Genomic DNA, 19,181 nt, shown 5'->3' with positions numbered 1-19,181 from the left:
TAAGCCTGATACACCTTCACTGATATCGTTGATAAATACACAAAACAACAATGGGCCCAGCACTGAACCCTGGAGGACTCAGCCTACGTAGAGTCCATTTATTACCACTCTCTGCAGTCTCCCACTCAACCATCCCTGTATCGATTTCAGTTACTTGCCCTTAATGCTATATCGCTGAAATTTGTACAGCAGTTTTCCATGTGAAACAGTATCAAAAGCTTTCCTGAAATCCAAGTATATGATAACAAAATTATTTTTTTCATCCAGTTCCTTTGTGACCACATCGTAATATCCAATCAAATTGGTCAGACAAGACTTCCCCTTAACAAGCCCATGCTGTGTCTGAGCGATTACTGCTGTCTTATCTAGGTAATCCTGTATCACCTTTTTAACTAGTGACTCCATATTATTTTCCCCTGAACAGAAAAACTAACAGGTCTATAATTATTTGTCACTTTTTGAACCCCCTTAGTGAATTGGGTATACATTTGCACATGTCCAGTCCATGGGGACCTCCCCTGACTAAGGATGCTCTCTCATAATTATGGCTAAGGGTTTGTTTACTTCCCTTGCTGTCTTCATTATAACTGGATAGATTCCATCTGCCCCAGGTGCCTTTTTTATGTTTAACTGCATCAATTTCTCCTCAACTTTGCTCAGTTATTACAAAATCATTTAGCTCCCTGTTAGAGCTTCATAAACTTCTGGCATTCTGCTCCTTGAATAACTCCTCATGAGTGAATGTAGATGCAAAATACTGATTCAGTTTATCAGCTACTTGAGCAGGATCCTCAATAGTCAAACCATCTATTAAGTGGACCAATCTGATTCATCCCCTTCCTTCTAGAGTTTACATAAGTAAAGAACTCTTTGCATCCTTTGCCAAAGATTTTTCATAATCTGCCTTTGCCTACCTAACCTCCTTTGTGACTTGATTACAGCTAGCTTATATCTGCCATAGGCTTCTGTGTCACCTGATAATTTATATACATCCCATGCATTTTTCTTCTCACTGACTTTATAGTCAGTGGTTTGCAAAGTTTAAAGGGACTGCTTGTCCACTGAAGATAATTCTTGCTCTGGCTGCCCCTCTACTTCAAAACCAATAATTTAATTGGTTCTATTTGTGATCTGATCAGGAGTGATCAACATTTAACTATCTGCAATGTTGCTAGTGAAATTGCTATCTCTTATGGGATATGTCAATCAATTTCAACGCAAGATTTGGAAATGCAATGTGTTTCAGCCAAGTTTGTGCCCCATGCCCTCACTGATGATCATTGAGAGCAGCGAATTATTGCATGTCAGGATTTTTGTGAATGCTGCAGCTAACCCATACTTTGTTTCATCATTATTGGTAGCGAATTGTGGGTGTCTGGCTATAACCTGGAAAAAAAGTCCTAGTCTTCTAAATTGAAGACTGCCATCTCCAAGGCCCAAAAAATACAAGACAGTATCAATCAAATGTGAAGATCATGCTTATAGTCTCTTTGAATCCGGGCATTGTTCATTATGAATTAATTCCACACAGTCAATCAGCGAACCAAGAATACTATGAAACAGTTCTATGGTGATTGTGTGATTTTGTTTGGAAAAAAAAAAAAAAAAAAAAAACCTGGAAAAGTATGTTTCAGGAATTTGTACTTGCATCGTGATAACACCCCTGCATCCTCTGCACTTTTCATTCAAGAATTTCTTGAAAAGCACTTCAACACTGTGGTCTCCCCTTCCACCACACCAGTTTTAACTCGTTTACTTTTATTTTTTTTAAATATTCCAAGCTTAAAGTCCTTTGAAAGGTTGCAGATTTGCAATGACTAAGATTATTCAGAACATGACATAGAAACTATTAGCAATTCCAAAAGAGAAATATCAGGGATTTCATCTATCACATTTCTAGACAAGATTAGCAATTCCAAAAGAGAAATATCAGGGATTTCATCTATTACATTTCTAGACAAGATTGCATATCTCTATTTGGGATTAACCCCAACTTCTAATTCCACTTGGCATAAGCACATGCAGACAGGCTGCCAGAGCAGGTCATGGGGTTTTGTCAATGATATACAGGAATTTTGCTAGCAGGCAAAAGGAGGTGATTATCCCTCTGTATAAGGCAATGGTCAGGCCACACCTTGAGTACTGCTTACAGGTCTGGAGGCCTCATTTTAGGAAGGATGTAGATTTGCTTGTGTGTACAGAGAAGGGCAATAAGATTGGCGAGGGGAATGAAGGGTTGCTGTTACCAAGAGAGGCTTAAGTTCTCAAATTGTAGTGGCCGGAGACTAGGCACCTGCGAGGTGATCTGATTGAGGTGTATAAGGCCTTGAATGGGTTGAGCATGCTGAATTCTGATGGAATTCTTCCACTTGCTCAGATTAAGAACTTAAGGGGGGGCATAAATTCAAATTGAGGAAAGACAGCTGTAGAATAGATGTTTGGAAATTTGCCTTTAGCCAGCAGATGGTTAATTGCTGGAACAAAACTTCCATCTGTCGCTGTGGAAGTTGATAGCTTAAATAAATTCAAGGAGGAACTGGACAAACTTTTAGAGGGAATGGTTGTGTGAATTTTTTTTATATTTCTTTTTTTTTTCGGCTGATGTTACATAAGCTCATATGCCTCTATTACTATATCACAAATATTGCTTCCTGTGCATCAAAAAAACTGGATTTTCTCTTCACTCTTAGCATTGCTTTTCTTCTAAACACCTGCTCACTCTGTACAAATCTGAAATTCACTCTACATTGGAATATTCCCACATCTTGGGTGATATCTCAAGCTTGTTGATTCCATTTAAAAGAGGAGAGTCAGGTTAATTAATGACCCATATTTTACAGAGTCTTTTCACTATTTGTCTCACAGACGTTCAGTTTCTTCTGCATGTCTTCCCTATAGATACTTCCATGGGACGTTGTTCCTCTGAATTGGTATCAATAATTCCCCACCCTCTTCCAAAAACCACTCCAAATATGCCATAAGCAGTCAGCCTTCATTCACTGTCCAACTCCAAAATCACAGTACCAACTCTCTCTCTCTTTCTCATTTAATACATGTGAAGGAACAATCTTCCTTCACATGTATTTCTATTTCCTGAAAATTACAATCTATAGAAATTAAAGTCTAATGTCACCAAATATCTTCTTGGTCTTCTACCCATATATGTTACTAAGTTCTAATACCTTTTGTGTTTTCACAAAAAAAAGAAATAAATAATAAAAAAAAAAAAAAAAGAAATTGCAGAAGCCTTCAAATTGATGTACACTATGTCAAAGAGCCAACTTTGAAAGAGATCTATTTTAATAGCCAACAAGTTCTATGATTTTCCAAATATTAGCTCAGTCCTGGAATTTTTTTGATCATACCTTGTGTGAACAGTTATGGTCTTGAATTTTGCTTTTGCCACATGCAAGGTGGAATTTTTCTCTCCCATCATGTATTAGGAATATTGAACATCAGTTATATTAGAAATGCAGTTTGTATAGGAACTTAAATTCTAAAACAAAATCATTGATGTGCATATGAATTTTTTGAATAAGTTATACTTTCCCTTGCCATCCCATTGTTTATAATCTTGTGTGCATTGCAGCCTCAGCACATGATAAAAAAAAAAAAAGTAGTTACTTTATGCTTTCATTAAAATGATAATTAGCATTAGCATTAGCAGAGGCATTTGATGCAAGAAAGCAAGCTTATGCAGCATCAGCCAAAAAAAAAAAAAAAACCCACTTCCACTTCACCCCTCTGTTCGTTCAAAATACCTGTCCAGCTGATCCTTAAACTTATTTAGGCTATCAACCTCCACCACAAGGGATGGAAGTCTGTTCCACCAACCAACCACCCACTGGCTAAAGGCAAATTTCCGCACGTCTATCCTACATCTGTCTTTCCTCAATTTGAATTTATGCCCTCTCAGGTGATTTTTCTGAGCTAGAGGAAGAATCCCATCAGCATTGAGCATGCTTAAACCATTCAAGGCTTTATACACCTCTATCAGATCACCTCGCTGGTGCCTAGTCTCCAGACATTGTAATTTGCAAAACTTAAGCCTTTCTTCGTAAGAGCACCCCTTTGTTCCATTCACTAATCTTGTTGCCCTTCTCTGTACTTGTTCCAGCAGCTCTACATCCTTCTTGAAATGAGGCCTCCAGACCTGTATACAGTACTCTAGGTGTGGCCTGACCATCGCCTTATACAATGGAATAATCACCTCCTTATCCCTGCTGGAAAAATTCCTGTATATCATTGACAATACTCCATGAGCTACTCTTGCAGCCCGTCTGCACTGCTCAGAGAACTTCATATCTGCCTGCACAACCACCCCCAAGTCCCTTTCATTCTCTACCACTGTCAGTGTAGTACCACAGAGTTGATACGTTGCTCTGGGGTTGCTGTTTCCCATGTGTAGTACTTTACATTTGTCAATGTTAAACTTCATTTGCCATACACCTTAATGAAAAGGCATAATGAAAAGGCATGATCTATTTTAATAAGGGGGATGTATCATACCTCAAGTTTATGGTACTTCTGGATTCTGCAGGTTACACAGTATAACTATGTGATATCAACTTCTCATTAGGCAGAACTCCAATCAGTACTGATTTTTCATTTTCACTCAGAAGGGTGCATTAATTCATATTGCAAAAATTCTATATTAGTATTAACAGCAGAAAATAATGCAAGGGAGTGAGCTAACACAGCATCAGCATAAAAAAATAATAATAATTTGTCTAATCGTTCCTTAAATTTTTAAAATTACCTTAAAAGAAAATTACCTTAAATTTTTAAAATTTTTTCAGAGAGAGCAGGAGGGGGAGGGATGATGATGATATTACTTCCATGAATGCTTCCCATTTAGAATTTGCAGTTGGTAACATCAGACGTCCCACTGTATAGAATTTAAAAACTGTGAGAACACTGTAGTGACCCTTATGAAAGCAAAAGCTCTCCCCCTTAACCTTGACAGTAGTTATGTTATAAGTAAATCCCACATCAGCACACTTATGACTGCCACCCATAGTCTTTTACCTGCAAGTTCTTAATGAATGAAGAATTATGGCTGATAATCAGATCATGAGTATTGCCTCTTGTTGTTTCTCTAACACACTGCTGTAGAAAACAGTCATCCAATAAATCTACATAAGTCATGCTATCTAGTTATAGTCAATGTATGGAAAGTTAAAATCCCCAATTATAAGAAATTCTGATTTACTGACCCACTCTTTCTCTGTTTAGTTGTTTGTTATACTCATTGCAGTCGGTGAATAACATACTTTTACTCTCATTTTTGTTTTCCCAGTGCTTATGTCACACCAAACTGACTGAACATTGCACTGGCCACCCATGTAATAGAGGCAGGTAATGCAAGAAAGCAAGTGTATAAACTTATGTAGCATCAGCCCAAAAAAAAAAAAAAAAAAAAAAAAAAATTCACAACCATTCTCTCTAAAAGCTTGTCCAGTTCCTCCTTGAAAATTGCAGCATAAGCCTCAGGCTTCCTTGCACCATACGGCTAATAATAATTTATTTAAGCTATCAACTTCCACAATGACAGATGGAAGTTTGTTCCAGCAATTAGCCAGCCGCTGGCTAAAGGCAAATTTTTGCACATCTATTCTACAGCTGTCTTTCTTCAATTTGAATTTATGCTCCCTTAGGTTCGTAATCGGAGGAAAGCGGAAGAATCCCATCAGAATTTAGCGTGCTCAACCCATTTGAGGCCTTATACACCTCAATCAGATTACCTTGCAGGTGCCTAGTCTCCAGCCACTACAATTTGAGAACTTAAGCCTCTCTTAGTAAGAGGATCCCTTCAATCCCCTCACCAATCTTGTTGCCCTTCTCTGTACACACTCAAGCAAATCTATATCCTTCCTAAAATGAGGGCTTGAGACCTGAACGCAGTACTTAAGGCATAGCCTTACCATTGCCTTATACACAGGGATAATCACCACCTTTTCTATGCTAGCAATATTCCTGTATATCATTGACAAAACCCCATGACTTGCTCTGGCAGCCTGTCTGCATTGCTCAGACTGCGTGCAATGGCTTAGATTTAATATGCTTAACTAAGACCATAATTGCCTCCTCCTGCCCTTTCTCTACTCCCTGTTTCCCTTTCCCACCTCACTTTTCATCTGGTGGACTCTACCGCCACCAATCTTCTGTTTTTAACAGAACCCTCTCCTCCCGTGGAGTGGGCTCCTCCCACAGGGGTGTCTCTCTACCCCTTTAATTTCTTATATCCAGGTGGTAAAACCTTCCAATCATCTATCGTCTTAGACAGCTTGCCTGTCTCCCCCACTCCCTTTTTCACTCCCCTCCCTCGTGGCCTTCCATGGTAACCTCAGGCATTGCTCGGGGCTTACCCCCATCTGAGACCTTTCTATTCCCTATTCCACCCAGCCTGCCTCCTCGGGGCAAGGATTGGCAATGTGGTGTCCCACCAGGAGCCCACGTATAAATGGCCAGAGGAACAACAGCTCAACACTACACCACACAATTTCATCTTCCTCATTTATTCATTCAACTGCCGTTTTCTGGAACAACCTTCCTTCATACGTATTTCCTGAAAATTACAATCTACAGAAGTTCAAGTCCAATGTCAACAAATATCTTCTTTCGTCTTCTCAATCTCCAACCCAAGCACGGTACTAAGTACTATAGGTTCTAATACCTCTCGTGTTTGGGGTTCACAAAAAAAAAAAAAAAAAAACTTGCATTATCTCTGGCTTTACAGAGTTTGTACTGCAACACAGAGTATACAAATGCAGAGTTGGGTGGGATCGCCACTCTTGCTTGACAATTACCACTATACTATAGTATGTTCTTTCTCTAGACTACTTCCCACATTCAAATAAAATTCTGAATCCCTTATGTCTGAGTGATACCATGTCTCTGATATCCCCACAATGTCTGCATTGTGGGTCTATAATGACCCACTTATGTAAAATAGCTTAAGCATTTGTTGAGAATGTCACGAGTTTGTAATGCTAATTTTTTAAAAATTAGCATTATGGTTCAGAAAGAAATACTTATGAGAAATACATTTCTAACATTAATTTATTTTAATGTTTATTTCATATCATATGTATCATTGTTTTAGTTTGAAGCATATTAGTTGGATTATAAATTTTTGGTGGATAATGTAATTGGTCAATGTTGACTTGTGTTGTTAGTGGAATTCTTACTCCAGTTTTTTAAAATAACTAAATGCACAAGGCATAATACATTAAGAGTTTAATATCTATATAATATCGGTGTGTAGATACACCATAGACAACTCTTAAGAAACTACAAAGTAAGTGTTGTAGGCATCATCTGCTCTTTCTCATATTGTGCTCTGCCTTCACGATGAGTTGCCATGATATTGCACTACCTCGAATAAGTAACGCTTCACTAATAGAGAAGACTATTGTTACTTATTCTCAGTGAGTACCACCACCCAGACATGTTTCAAGGCTACTGGCCTATCATCAGTGGGTGGGCAGGTACCCTGGTATTGCAGACATGTCGCAATATATGCCTTGTGCATTTAGTTATTTTAAATATTGTCATATACACCTTTTGGCATTTCTCATATTGTGTGATTATCTTCACAACTGGGTTGACATGTCTGCAATACCAGGCTACGTGCCCACCCACTGATGATAGGCCAATAGCCTTGAAACATGTATGGGGAGCCTGGTGTTCACGGAGTTTCCGAGAATGGGTAACAACAGTCTTCTCTACTGGGGAAGCGTTACCTATTCGAGGAGTTTGAGTTTTTGAGTGGTGTGAGTTGAAGGAGTTAGTCCCTTTCATTCTTCTACATGTTTCTTTTTCCTCTTCCACTCTTACTATTACTTTCCCTCTACCTTTTTTGCTTTCTAAGTCTAATAGGGACAAGTGGATAGTAGAGCTATTATCCCACACTTATACAAATAGCCTTGAAACATGTCTGGGTGGTAGTACTCACTGAGAATAAGTAACAATAGTCTTCTCTATTAGTGAAGCGTTACTTATTCGAGGTAGTGCAATATCATGGCAACTCATTGTGAAGGCAGAGCACAATATGAGAAAGAGCAAATGATGCCTACAACAACTACTTTGTAGTTTCTTAAGAGTAGTCTATGGTGTATCTACACACCGATATTATCTAGTTTTTTAGTACTAGTGTTTAGCTCATTCATCCTGGAATGCAAAATAGAGTGGTCAGTAGTGTGATGCTGATATGACAAAATTTCCAAAAACAGCACTTTTTTTTGTGGCCATGAGCTTGCTTTCTTGCATAATTTGCCACTACTACTGCCTAGCTAGAATAAAGTTTGTTTGGTAATAAAAAAAAATATAATAAAAAAAATAAATAAGTTTCAATAGTCAGTGCATTGAATCTGTACAAATATAGATACACACACCTTTAATTAATTTGTACGCCAAAGATGTTTTCCCTAAGAGAAAATAAAAATATAGGAGAAAATCAAAATAAAATTTAAATTATTATTTTGAGTGAAGCTTCAATATATTTTTATTACTGTATATTGTAGATCATCATTTCTTATTATAAATTTACCCCTTTCTAATGTTTTTGTTTTTTTTATCTGAGCCAAACTCGTATCCGATATTTTCATGGAACCGCCTAACATGCCTCTAGAGTCTAGACCATGTGTTTAAGGATTTACAAAAAACTGTAATACATAGCACTATGAAAATTAAAGAGGAATCTGATTTCTGAAATATATTTATATTAAACACCTTTCTCATCTTTTCACGGCGATATTAAAAATATTGCAGATAAATAACCTTCATGCTAAACTAGTAACTAATACTAACTTAACCGTATTAATAATTAAAATCATAAAATAAGCCCACGCATTTTTTATTAATTAATATCGTAATTATTATTAAAAATTTCAGTTTATATCCTAAACGGCAACTAGTTAATTAAAATCAACCAACAATACATCAATCGGCAGTATAATGTTAGTGGTGTACTCACGTATCTAGGTGTCGAATGAGTGGCAGTAACTCGTTACGCTAAGGAAAGTGATCGTAGTAAAACGAGCAATTGGCAATAGATGCTGCATATATTTCTCGTAGTTGCATATGCACGTGATCGTTATATTATTCAAAGTATAATTTCCATTTTTTCTCCCCCCACTTCCTTTCCTATTATTTGTTAGGAATCAGTACATTATCATCGTTAGCGATTATAATTTTATACATAACAAAATTAGAAGGTTGTGAAGATTCTGATATAGTAACTTTTATAGTTTCTTTTTTAAAAAAATAGCATTAGCTTTTATTTAATTTATTATTATTATTTTTTTTTTTACGTAACACTGATCGTACTGAAGAAGACCGAAACGTTTGCTTCCTAGATGGCAGCATATTACAGGTAATTCTGACAGCCAATACCAAGTTGCCAACATCCTGTAGTCGTGGAAAGTTTAGAAGTGCATAAATTTAATCGCGAAGTTTGAAGGCTTGGAAATTGTCTACGAAATAATAGTTGGTAGGCTTAATGTGGTACCGCTTGTAATTGTCGATTAAATAGTTATAGCAAAACTCATTGCGTTCTTCTGAGATTTATCAAAAACCATTTTATTAATTATTATTTGTATATTGTTTATTTCATTGAATGGTTTTGTCACAAACAGCTGAGAAAGTACGCACATACACAGTAATATTTTGCTGGGACTATATAGATTAAATGCTTCTTGAATAGAGTTTTTTTTTTTTTTTTTTTTTTTTGCATATGCCAGATCCTGAACATTACTTGCTTAACTCTTGGCTTGGCCATTCCAAGCGTCTATTTCTGAATCGCGTTAAGTTAATTCGGTGATTTCACGAAATCACTTTTTTAGTTTATTGTAATGCTTATATCTGTATTTCCCATCAACGTTAATAGGATTATTGTCTAATGGAAAAAAAAGAAGAAGCGTGTTCTACTTTTAAGTCCTGTGGATTGCTCATAAGTTGCAAAGGAACTGGATGCAAAAAATAATTTTGATATCATATACTTGGATTTCAGGAAAGCTTTTGACACTGTTGTGCTTGGAAGATTACTGTACAAATTGGAGCAGAATGGTATTAAGGGTAAGTTGCTACAATGGATAAAAGGATGGTTGAGTGGGAGAAGACAGGGTGCTGCTCTTCCTGAACTAATGTTATTAGTGGAGTCCCACAGGGTTTGACATTGGATCCACTGTTGTTTTGTATATTTATCAATGATATTGATGAAGGTATATCAGGCTTAGTGTCAAAGTTTTCAGATGATATAAAGGTTGACAGGGTTGTTAATGACAGTGTGCTACTGCAACAGGATTTAGAAAATTTGGGTAGATGGGCTGAGAAGTGGCAACTTTAACATTGATAAATGCAAAGTACTGCATATGGGTAGAAGTAACCCCAGAGAAACATACCAACTGTGTGGCACTATACTTAAGATGGTAGAAAATGAAAAAGACCTGGGAGTAATTGTGCAGTCAGATATGAAGTTTTCTGAACAATGCAGACAGGCTGCCAGGGCAGGTCATGGGGTTTTCTAGCAGGGAAAAGGTGATTGTCCCTCTGTATAAGGAAAAGGTCAGGCCATGCCTTGAGTACTGCATACAGGTCTGGAGGCCTCATTTTAGGAAGGATGTAGATTTTCTTGAGCATGTACAGAGAAGGGCAACAAGATTGATGAGGGGAATGAAGGGATCTTCTTACCAAGAGAGGCTTAAGTTCTGGAGACTAGTCACCTGCGAGGTGATCTGATTGAGGTGTATAAGGCCTTGAATGGGTTGAGCATGCTGAATTCTGATGGGATTCTTCTACTTCTTTAGATTACGAACCTAAGGGGGCATAAATTCAAATTGAGGAAAGACAGATGTAGAATAGACGGGCAGAAATTTGCCTTTAGCCAGTGGGTGGTTAATTGCTAGAACAAACTTCCATCTGTCATTGTGGAAGTTGATAGATTAAATAAATTTAAGGAGGAACTGGACAAACATTTAGAGGGAATTGTTTTGTAATTTTTTTTTTTTTTTGGGTGATGCTGCATAAGCATGTGCTTATGCAGCATCACCCAAAAAACTGCATACACTTGCTTTCTTGCATCACATGCCACTACTACTACATGGACCACAAGTGGTCCACAGGTTAGAAAACACTAATGTAGAAAGCATTTAAATTTACTATCCATTCTGCAATTTTTAAGGTATTTGATTAATTTTTAAAGCAGGGAGACAAGTTGTGACATTCAGGTTGACTTAGAAGATTTTCTGTTTAATGTTTATTTGGCTCAAAATATTGTACCAAACAATTAGGCAGCAAATAAATTTGCTTTAATAGTTTTTTTTTTTCAATGGTCAGAAATTTGGACTATAATTTCCTATATAGAATTTATATTTTAAATTGTTCACTTGTTTTTTTTTTTTTTTTTTTTTTTGTTGATAGAGATTGAAAAATTTCTTTTTGATGCTACCCTAAACCTCAACCCTCAAGTTGGCCTTGAAAATAAACATGAATTAATAATGTTATACAGAAAAGAATAAAGGAAAAAAATACAGAAAAACAGCAAGACAAACATCATTGGCTGTAGAATAGCAAATGATATTTGTCATGAATATTGTCAGAATATGACAAAATTAAAATGCATGAACATTTAGAATAAGTTAGCCTATGGCCTAGCCAAGTAAAAAGTAAATACAAAGAGTATCATTTGTTACAGCAACAAAAGAGAAGTGGGAGCTTGGAAATAAAAATGAGAATTTATTTCCAAGAAAGGCATTGTAGAGGGAATAATTTTAAAATTTGCTTTCATAAAGTTGACTGCAGTGGTCTCAGATATTTTTTAAATTCTATGCAGTGGGACCAACTGATGATGTTACCAACAGCAAATTCTAAATGGGAAGCATTCAAGGAATTAATCCTGGAAGATACTAGACATTTCTTTCCAGCTAAGGAATACTGTTTAAGGTTTAGACTTAAATGGATGTCAGATGAACTAATGAGACTCATGGCAGAGAAGAAAAATGCATGGGATGCATATAATTATCAGGACACACAGATGCCTATGGTATATATATATATATAAGGTAGCATATATTTATCAGGACACACAGATGCCTATGGTATATATATATATATAAGGTAGTCTGTAATCAAGTCACAAAGTAGGTTATGCAAGCAAAGGCAGATTATGAGAAATCTTTGGCAAAGGATGCAAAGAAAAACAGTAAAGACTTCTTTACTTTAAAGAAGGGGATGAATCAGATTGGTCCACTTGATATTGATGATTTGATTGATGATGATTCTGCTCATATAGCTGACAAACTGAATGAGTATTTTGCATCTATATTCACACATGAGGAGTTAAGGGAGGAGAATGCCAGAAGTTTATCAAACTGTAACAGGGAGCTAAAGCACTTTGTTATAACTGAGAGCAAAGTGGAGGAGAAATTGTTGAAGTTAAACATAAGGAAAGAACCTGGGGGGGATGGGATCTATCCAGTTATATTAAAGGAGGCAGCAAAGGAAGTAAGCAGGCCCTTAGCCATAATTATGAGGGCATCCTTGGACTGGAGATGTGCAAATGTATCAAGAGTTCACAGAGGGGGGATTCAAAGGTGACATAAGTATTACAGACCTTTTAGTTTAACTTATGCTCTGGGAGAAACAATGGAGTCACTGGTTAAAGAAGTGATGGAGGATCACCTAGACAAGACTGCAGTAATAGTTCAGACACAGAATGGGTTTGTTAAGGGGAAGTCTTGTCTGACTAATTTGATTGGATACTATGATGTGGTCACAAAGGAACTGGATGCAAAAAATTATTTTGATATCATATACTTGGATTTTAGGAAAGCTTTTGATACTGTTGCACCTGGAAGACTACTGTACAAGTTGGAGCAGTATGGAATCAAGGGCAAGTTGCTACTATGAATAAAGGGATGGTTGAGTGGGAGAAGACAGAGTGGTAATCAGTGGACACCGCTCTTCATGGACTAATGTTATTAGTGGTGTCCCCCAGGGGTCTGTGTTGGGCCCATTGTTATTTTCCGTATTTATCAATGATATTGATGAAGATATATCAGGCTTAATGTCTAAGTTTTCAGATGATCAAAAGTTGGTAGGGCTGTTAATGACAGTAAGAATGGTATGCTACTGCAACAGGATATGGAAAAGTTAACATTGACAAACGCAAAGTGCTGCATATGGATAGCAAACCCCAGAGTAACATACCAATTGTGTGGTACTACACATTATAGGTGGTAGATGAATCTTATCAACCTGTGCAATACCACCACTTTTTTTAATTCGAGGCTTGAAGTGATGAAACCCATGTTTAGTCTTAGACCAAACTTTCCGGTATCCTCCTTCCCTAATACTTCTCCTTCAACCCATGCACAGTACTAAGTACTGTAGGTTTTGATACCATTCGTGTTTGGGGTTTCCATAAAAAAAAAAAACAAAAAAAAAACACAGGGTAGTAAAGAATGAAAAATACCTGGGGTTAATTGTGCAGTCAGATATGAAGTTTTCTGAGCAGTGCAGACAGGCTGCAAGAGTAGCTGTGGGGTCTAGTCAATAATATACAGGAATTTAGCAGGGATGAGGTGATTATCACCTTGTATAAGGCAGTGGTCAGGCCACGTTAGTACTGCATACAGGTCTGGAAGCCTCATTTTATGATTAATGTAGAGTTAGCATTAGCATTAGCATTAGCATTAGTAGAGGCATATGATGCAAGAAAGCAAGCTTATTCAGCATCAGCCAAAAAAAAAAAAAAAAAAAAAACACACACCACTCCCATTTCACCCCTCCGTTCGTTCGAAATACCTGTCCAGTTGAGCTTTAAATTTGTTTAGGCTATCAACTTCAACAACAAGTGATGGAAGTCGGTTCCACCAACCAACCACCCGCTGGCCAAAGGCAAATTTCCGCACATCTATCCGACATCCGTCCTTCCTCAATTTGAATTTATGCCCTCTGAGGTGATTATTCTCAGCAAGATGAAGAATCCCATTGGCATTGAGCATGCTCAACCCATTCAAAGCCTTATACACCTCTATCAGATCACCTCGCCGGTGCCTAGTCTCCAGACTCTGTAATTTGCAAAACTTAAGCCTTTCTTCGTAAGAGTAACCCTTTGTTCCATTCACTAATCTTGTTGCCCTTCTCTGTACCCGTTCCAGCAGCTCTACATCCTTCTTGAAATGAGGCCTCCAGACCTGTATACAGTACTCAAGATGTGGCCTAACCATTGCCTTATACAAGGGAATAATCACCTCCTTATCCCTGCTAGAAAAATTCCTGTATATCATTGACAAGACACCATGAGCTACTCTTGCAGCTCGTCTGCACTGCTCAGAGAACTTCATATCTGCCTGCACAATTACCCCCAGGTCCTTTTCATTCTCCACCACTGTCAGTATAGTACCGCAGAGTTGATACGTTGCTCTGGGGTTACTGTTTCCCATATGTAGTACTTTACATTTGTCAATGTTAAACTTCATTTGCCACCTCTCAGCCCATCTGTTCAACCTTTCCAGATCCTGTTGCAGCAGCATAGCGTCAGTAGTGTCCTTAACAACCCTGCCAACCTTTGTATCATCTGCAAACTTGGACATTAAACTTGATATCCCATCATCAATATCATTCATAAACACCGAAAACAACAACGGACCCAACACTGAACCCTGAGGGACTCCACTAATAACATTAGTCCACGTTGAGCAGTGTCCATTGATTACCACTCTCTGTCTTCTGCCACTCAACCATCCCCTTATCCATAGCAGCAATTTGCCTCCAATGCCACACTGCTCCAATTTGTGCAGCAGTCTTCCATGTGCAACAGTATCAAAAGCCTTTCTAAGATCCAAATATATAATATCAAAGTTATTCCCTGCATCCAGTTCTTTTGTGACTACATCATAGTATCCAATCAAATTGGTCAGGCAAGACCTGCCCTTAACAAAACCATGCTGCGTCTGAGCTATAACTGAATTCTTGTCTAGATGATCCTGCAGTGCTTCTTTAACCAGTGCCTCCATTAATTTACCCGGAACAGAAGTTAAACTAACAGGTCTATAATTACTTGTGTCAGCCTTTGATCCTCCTTTGTGAATTGGGGTTACATTTGCACATCTCCAGTCTATGGGTACCTCCCCTGAGTCCAAAGAAGCTCTCATAATTATGGCTAGGGGTTTGCTTACTTCCTTTGCTGCCTCCTTTAATATAACTGGATAGATCCCATCCACCCCAGGTGCCTTTTTTATGTTTATCCTCAACAATCTCTCCTCCACTTTCCTCTCAGTTATTACAAAATCATCCAGCTCCCTGCCAATGTTTACTTTACCTAGATCATTCTCCTTCCTGAATAACTCCTCATGCGTGAATGTAGATGCAAAATACTCGTTTAGATTGTTAGCCACCTGAGCAGGATCCTCAACTGTTGAACCATCAATATCCAGTGGACCAATCTGATTCATCCCTTTCCTTCTTGAGTTTAAATATGTAAAGAACTCTTTTCTGTTTTTCTTTGCATCCTTTGCCAAGGATTTTTCGTAGTCTGCCTTTGCCTGCCTAATCTCCTTTGTGACTTGGTTACAGACCAACTTATATCTATCATAGGCTTCCATGTCACCCATTAATTTGTATGTATCCCATGCATCTTTCTTCTCTGCCACATGTCTCATTAGTTCATCTGACAACCATTTAGGCCTAAACCTTGAACAATATTTCTTAGTTGGTATGTAAAGCCTGGTAGCCTCCAAGATTAGTTCCTTGAATGCTTCCCATTTTGAGTTTGCTGTTGGTAACATCGTCAGTTGGTCCCACTGTATAGAATTTAAATACTGTCTCAGACCATCATAGTTGCCTTTACGAAAACAAAAACCCTTCCCTCTACCTCTGATGGTAGTTACCTCCTTGAGTAAATCCCACTTCAACACACTGTGATCACTGCCACCTAGTGGTTCATTTATCTGCAGATTCTTAATGCATGAAGAATCACTACTGATAATCAGATCAAGAGTATTACTCCCTCTTGTTGCCTCACGAACATGCTGATGTAGAAAACAATCATCCAATAAATCCACAAAAGCCTTGCTAGTGTGCGAGTGACCAACCCACAAATTCCAGTCAATATCTGGGAAATTAAAATCCCCCATTATAAGACTCTCTGATTTACTGGCCCACTCTATTTCCCTGTACAATATCTTATTATACTCATCAGAGTCATTAGGCCTATAGCACACTCCTACTCTCAATTTTGATTTCCCTATGCTTATATCACACCAAACTGACTCGACACTGCCCTGTCCATCGATGTCGACTGGCTTCACTTCCTTGGACTTTATGTGTTTCTTAACTAATAGCATAACCCCTCCTCCCCTCCTGTCCTGTCTATCCTTTCTATACACATTGTATTCCCCAAATTCCAGTTCCGCATTACTTATATCTGTGTGACACCACGTCTCTGATATCCCAACAATATCTGCCTTTGATGTTTTGAGCAATACCTCAAATTCATCAAATTTATTTACCAAACTCCTAGCATTAGTGTACACGCAGGTATACATGCACCTGTTGCTATTCTTAGCTACCCTAACACAACCCATGTGTTTACTTGTACCGCAATGACTCCCAGCAGTCTCTGAAATATCCTGCATCTTGTTTTTCAGGCTTCTGCTCATTTCAATAGAAGCAGTGCAAGAATCACTTCCACCTCTGCCAGTGGCTACTGTTAATCTATTAGTCCTTGTATCCCCCCCAACTAGCAGTTTTCCGACCCACCTAACACTGCCTCGACAGCATCAGCAAAAATTCTTGCACCCTTTCTATTTAAGTGTATCCCATCCCTGTAGAAGCAATCTCTCCTGTTAACAAGTACAGTCCAGGCTGAAAAAAATTCTACCCCTTGAGCCTTGCACAATCCCTCCAGGGCCGAATTGATCGACATGGCTCTCATCATATACTCCCTCCTATCGTGTCTGGGCAGAATTGCAGACACTTTCAAATTCAACCCTAATTCACGGCTTTTTTTCAACAGTGACCTGTACTTGCTAAGTAATTCCGCTGGTCTCCTACTCTTAATATCATTAGTGCCAACGTGTACAACTATATCACCTTTTGTGCCCTTAAAAGATGATATCCGCTCTACAACGTCATCAACCTTTGCCCCTGGCAGACATACCCTGGTCCTATTCCACCTATCCTTTTTACAAAGCATGTTCCCCGTTTCCCTGACAATAGAGTCACCAACAACTACTAGTTCCTGTGGGACCAGCGCATTCTCCCTAGGGGGCTGCCTCTGTGTTGCCTGATGACCAAGTGCAAGCTCTGGCGTTGATGTGGGCAGCTGAGAGCTTGATGGGCCCCTCAATTTATTTCCTTCGAGGGCATCCACCCTGTCCTTCAAGCTCTCATAAAGGCCCATAACAACGCTGAGTTGTCGCCTGATTTCCTTGCACTCCTTACATCGTGCACACACAAAGACACCCCCCTTCTTGGCAGTATCATGTCCCGTACCCGACTGCTCCGCAAACATCAAGCAAACAGTGCATTTTAAAAGACTGTGATTCAGAGGGCAACTGCCCCCCTCAGTTCTCCCCTGAACCACAGCACTCCCATTAGCTTGAGCCTTTTGCTTTGCTGCTCTGGTCAGAGTCATGATTCCGATTTAATTCAATAAAATTTCAAAACAAAAATTAAATCCTTAAGTTATATCCCAAAACAGTTATAACGCTATATTTATTTTTTCGGTATCTAGTTTCTTCTACGAGTTCCCTTTATACAACTTCCGTATCACGTGTATCACTATAGTTATGTATTAATTATTTGTTACGATCAAGTCGTTATATATATATAGAGTTAAAAATACAATTTAATTGACAATAAAGTTTATCAAATTAATAGATTTACTGATTAATGGACAATATTATATTATGCACTATACTACACTAAGCTTATGCTATCGTGTAAAAATGGCGGGAATTCTCGAACGGTACTTCTACGGACTCGTAAGTATTGATTAGCTTCCAAATCTCGCTATCTCAATTTAGAATAAACTAAGAATAAAATAAACTAGAATAAACTAATCTACTTATAGAAGATAATTTGATATAACAATTGGTTAAGAAATCGACTAAATTTGGTTAAAAAAAGACCTCTCGTTCAATTCGTAACACGTGGATTTGTTACCGTTACCGATACAAAGTAATACCTACAAAATCTCTGTCTAAGTTAAACTTTAAACTAAGTATCGTAACTAGGAATATAAAGCTACTCTAGAAAATAAGTTAATATGACAATTTAAGCTAATAAATCAGAAAATAAATCAGGAAAAACTTCTCTGTTCCAAGAGCTTCTAGGAGCTACGTCCGCACAGGCTAACCTCGTTCCCAGAGTTGCTGGAATGAGTACCGAGAACGGCAATGAAATTGGTGAGGGGAACAAATGGTTACTGTTACCAAGAGAGGCTTAAGTTCTATAAATTGCAGCATCTCGAGACTAGACACCTGCGAGGTGATCCGATGATTGAGGTGTATTTTTTTTTTTTTTTTTTTTTTATGAAAACCCCAAACACGAAAGGTATCAAAACCTATAGTACTTAGTACCGTGCATGGGTTGAAGGAGAAGTATGGGGGAGGGGGGGGTGCCGGAAACTTTGCTCTAGAGACTAAACATGTGTTTCACCACTTCAAGCATCCAATAAGTAAAGTGGTGGTATTTCACCAGTTGATGAAAGGTTTGAGCAAGCTCAGTGCTGATGGGATTCTTCCTCTTGTTCAGATTCCATACCCGAGCGGGCATAAATTCAAATTGAGGAAAGACAGTTGTAGAATTGATGTGCAGAAATTTGTCTTTAGTCAGCAGGTGGTTGATTGCTGGAACAATCTTCCATCTGTCATTGTTGACAGCTTAAATAAATTTAAGACTGAACTAGACAAACTCTTGGAGTGGATGGATGCGTGAAACAGGATAGTTTTTTTTTTTTTGCTGATGCTATATAAGCTTGCTTTTGGCATCATATGCATCTACTAATGCTAATGCTTAAAAGAAGAAGAATGATGATATCCAGCTCAGGACCCAGGGTGTGTCAGGGTCCTGAGATGGGATATCATCTTTCTTGGTGATTCCTTTCTACTTCCGTCTCTTTCTCTCTCTCTCTCTCTCTCTCAGGGTAACTCAGAAATTTTTTTTGGCTGGTG

The 19,181-nt window shown here is 38.1% G+C and overlaps 1 protein-coding gene across 5 annotated transcripts in view; it reads left to right on the top strand.

Annotated features, from left to right (window-relative positions):
• LOC150091709 (fibronectin type-III domain-containing protein 3A-like) overlaps positions 1 to 19,181 on the top strand; it is a 489,490-nt gene that overhangs the window by 89,086 nt on the left and 381,223 nt on the right. The window contains exon 1 of one of the 5 annotated variants that reach the window (XM_090376566.1): positions 9,393 to 9,493. The exons of the other annotated variants lie outside the window; for them this stretch is intronic. The gene's annotated coding sequence lies outside the window, so the exon portion shown is untranslated. Of the gene's footprint in view, positions 1 to 9,392; positions 9,494 to 19,181 lie in introns of those variants that run through there. 5 annotated transcript variants of the gene reach the window in all.

This window comes from Mastigoproctus giganteus, chromosome 1 (genome assembly GCF_048544385.1).
Source record: "Mastigoproctus giganteus isolate SK-2022 chromosome 1, ASM4854438v1, whole genome shotgun sequence".
Taxonomy (NCBI): Eukaryota; Metazoa; Arthropoda; class Arachnida; order Uropygi; family Thelyphonidae; genus Mastigoproctus; species Mastigoproctus giganteus.
This window is presented reverse-complemented; position numbering and strand designations above follow the sequence as displayed.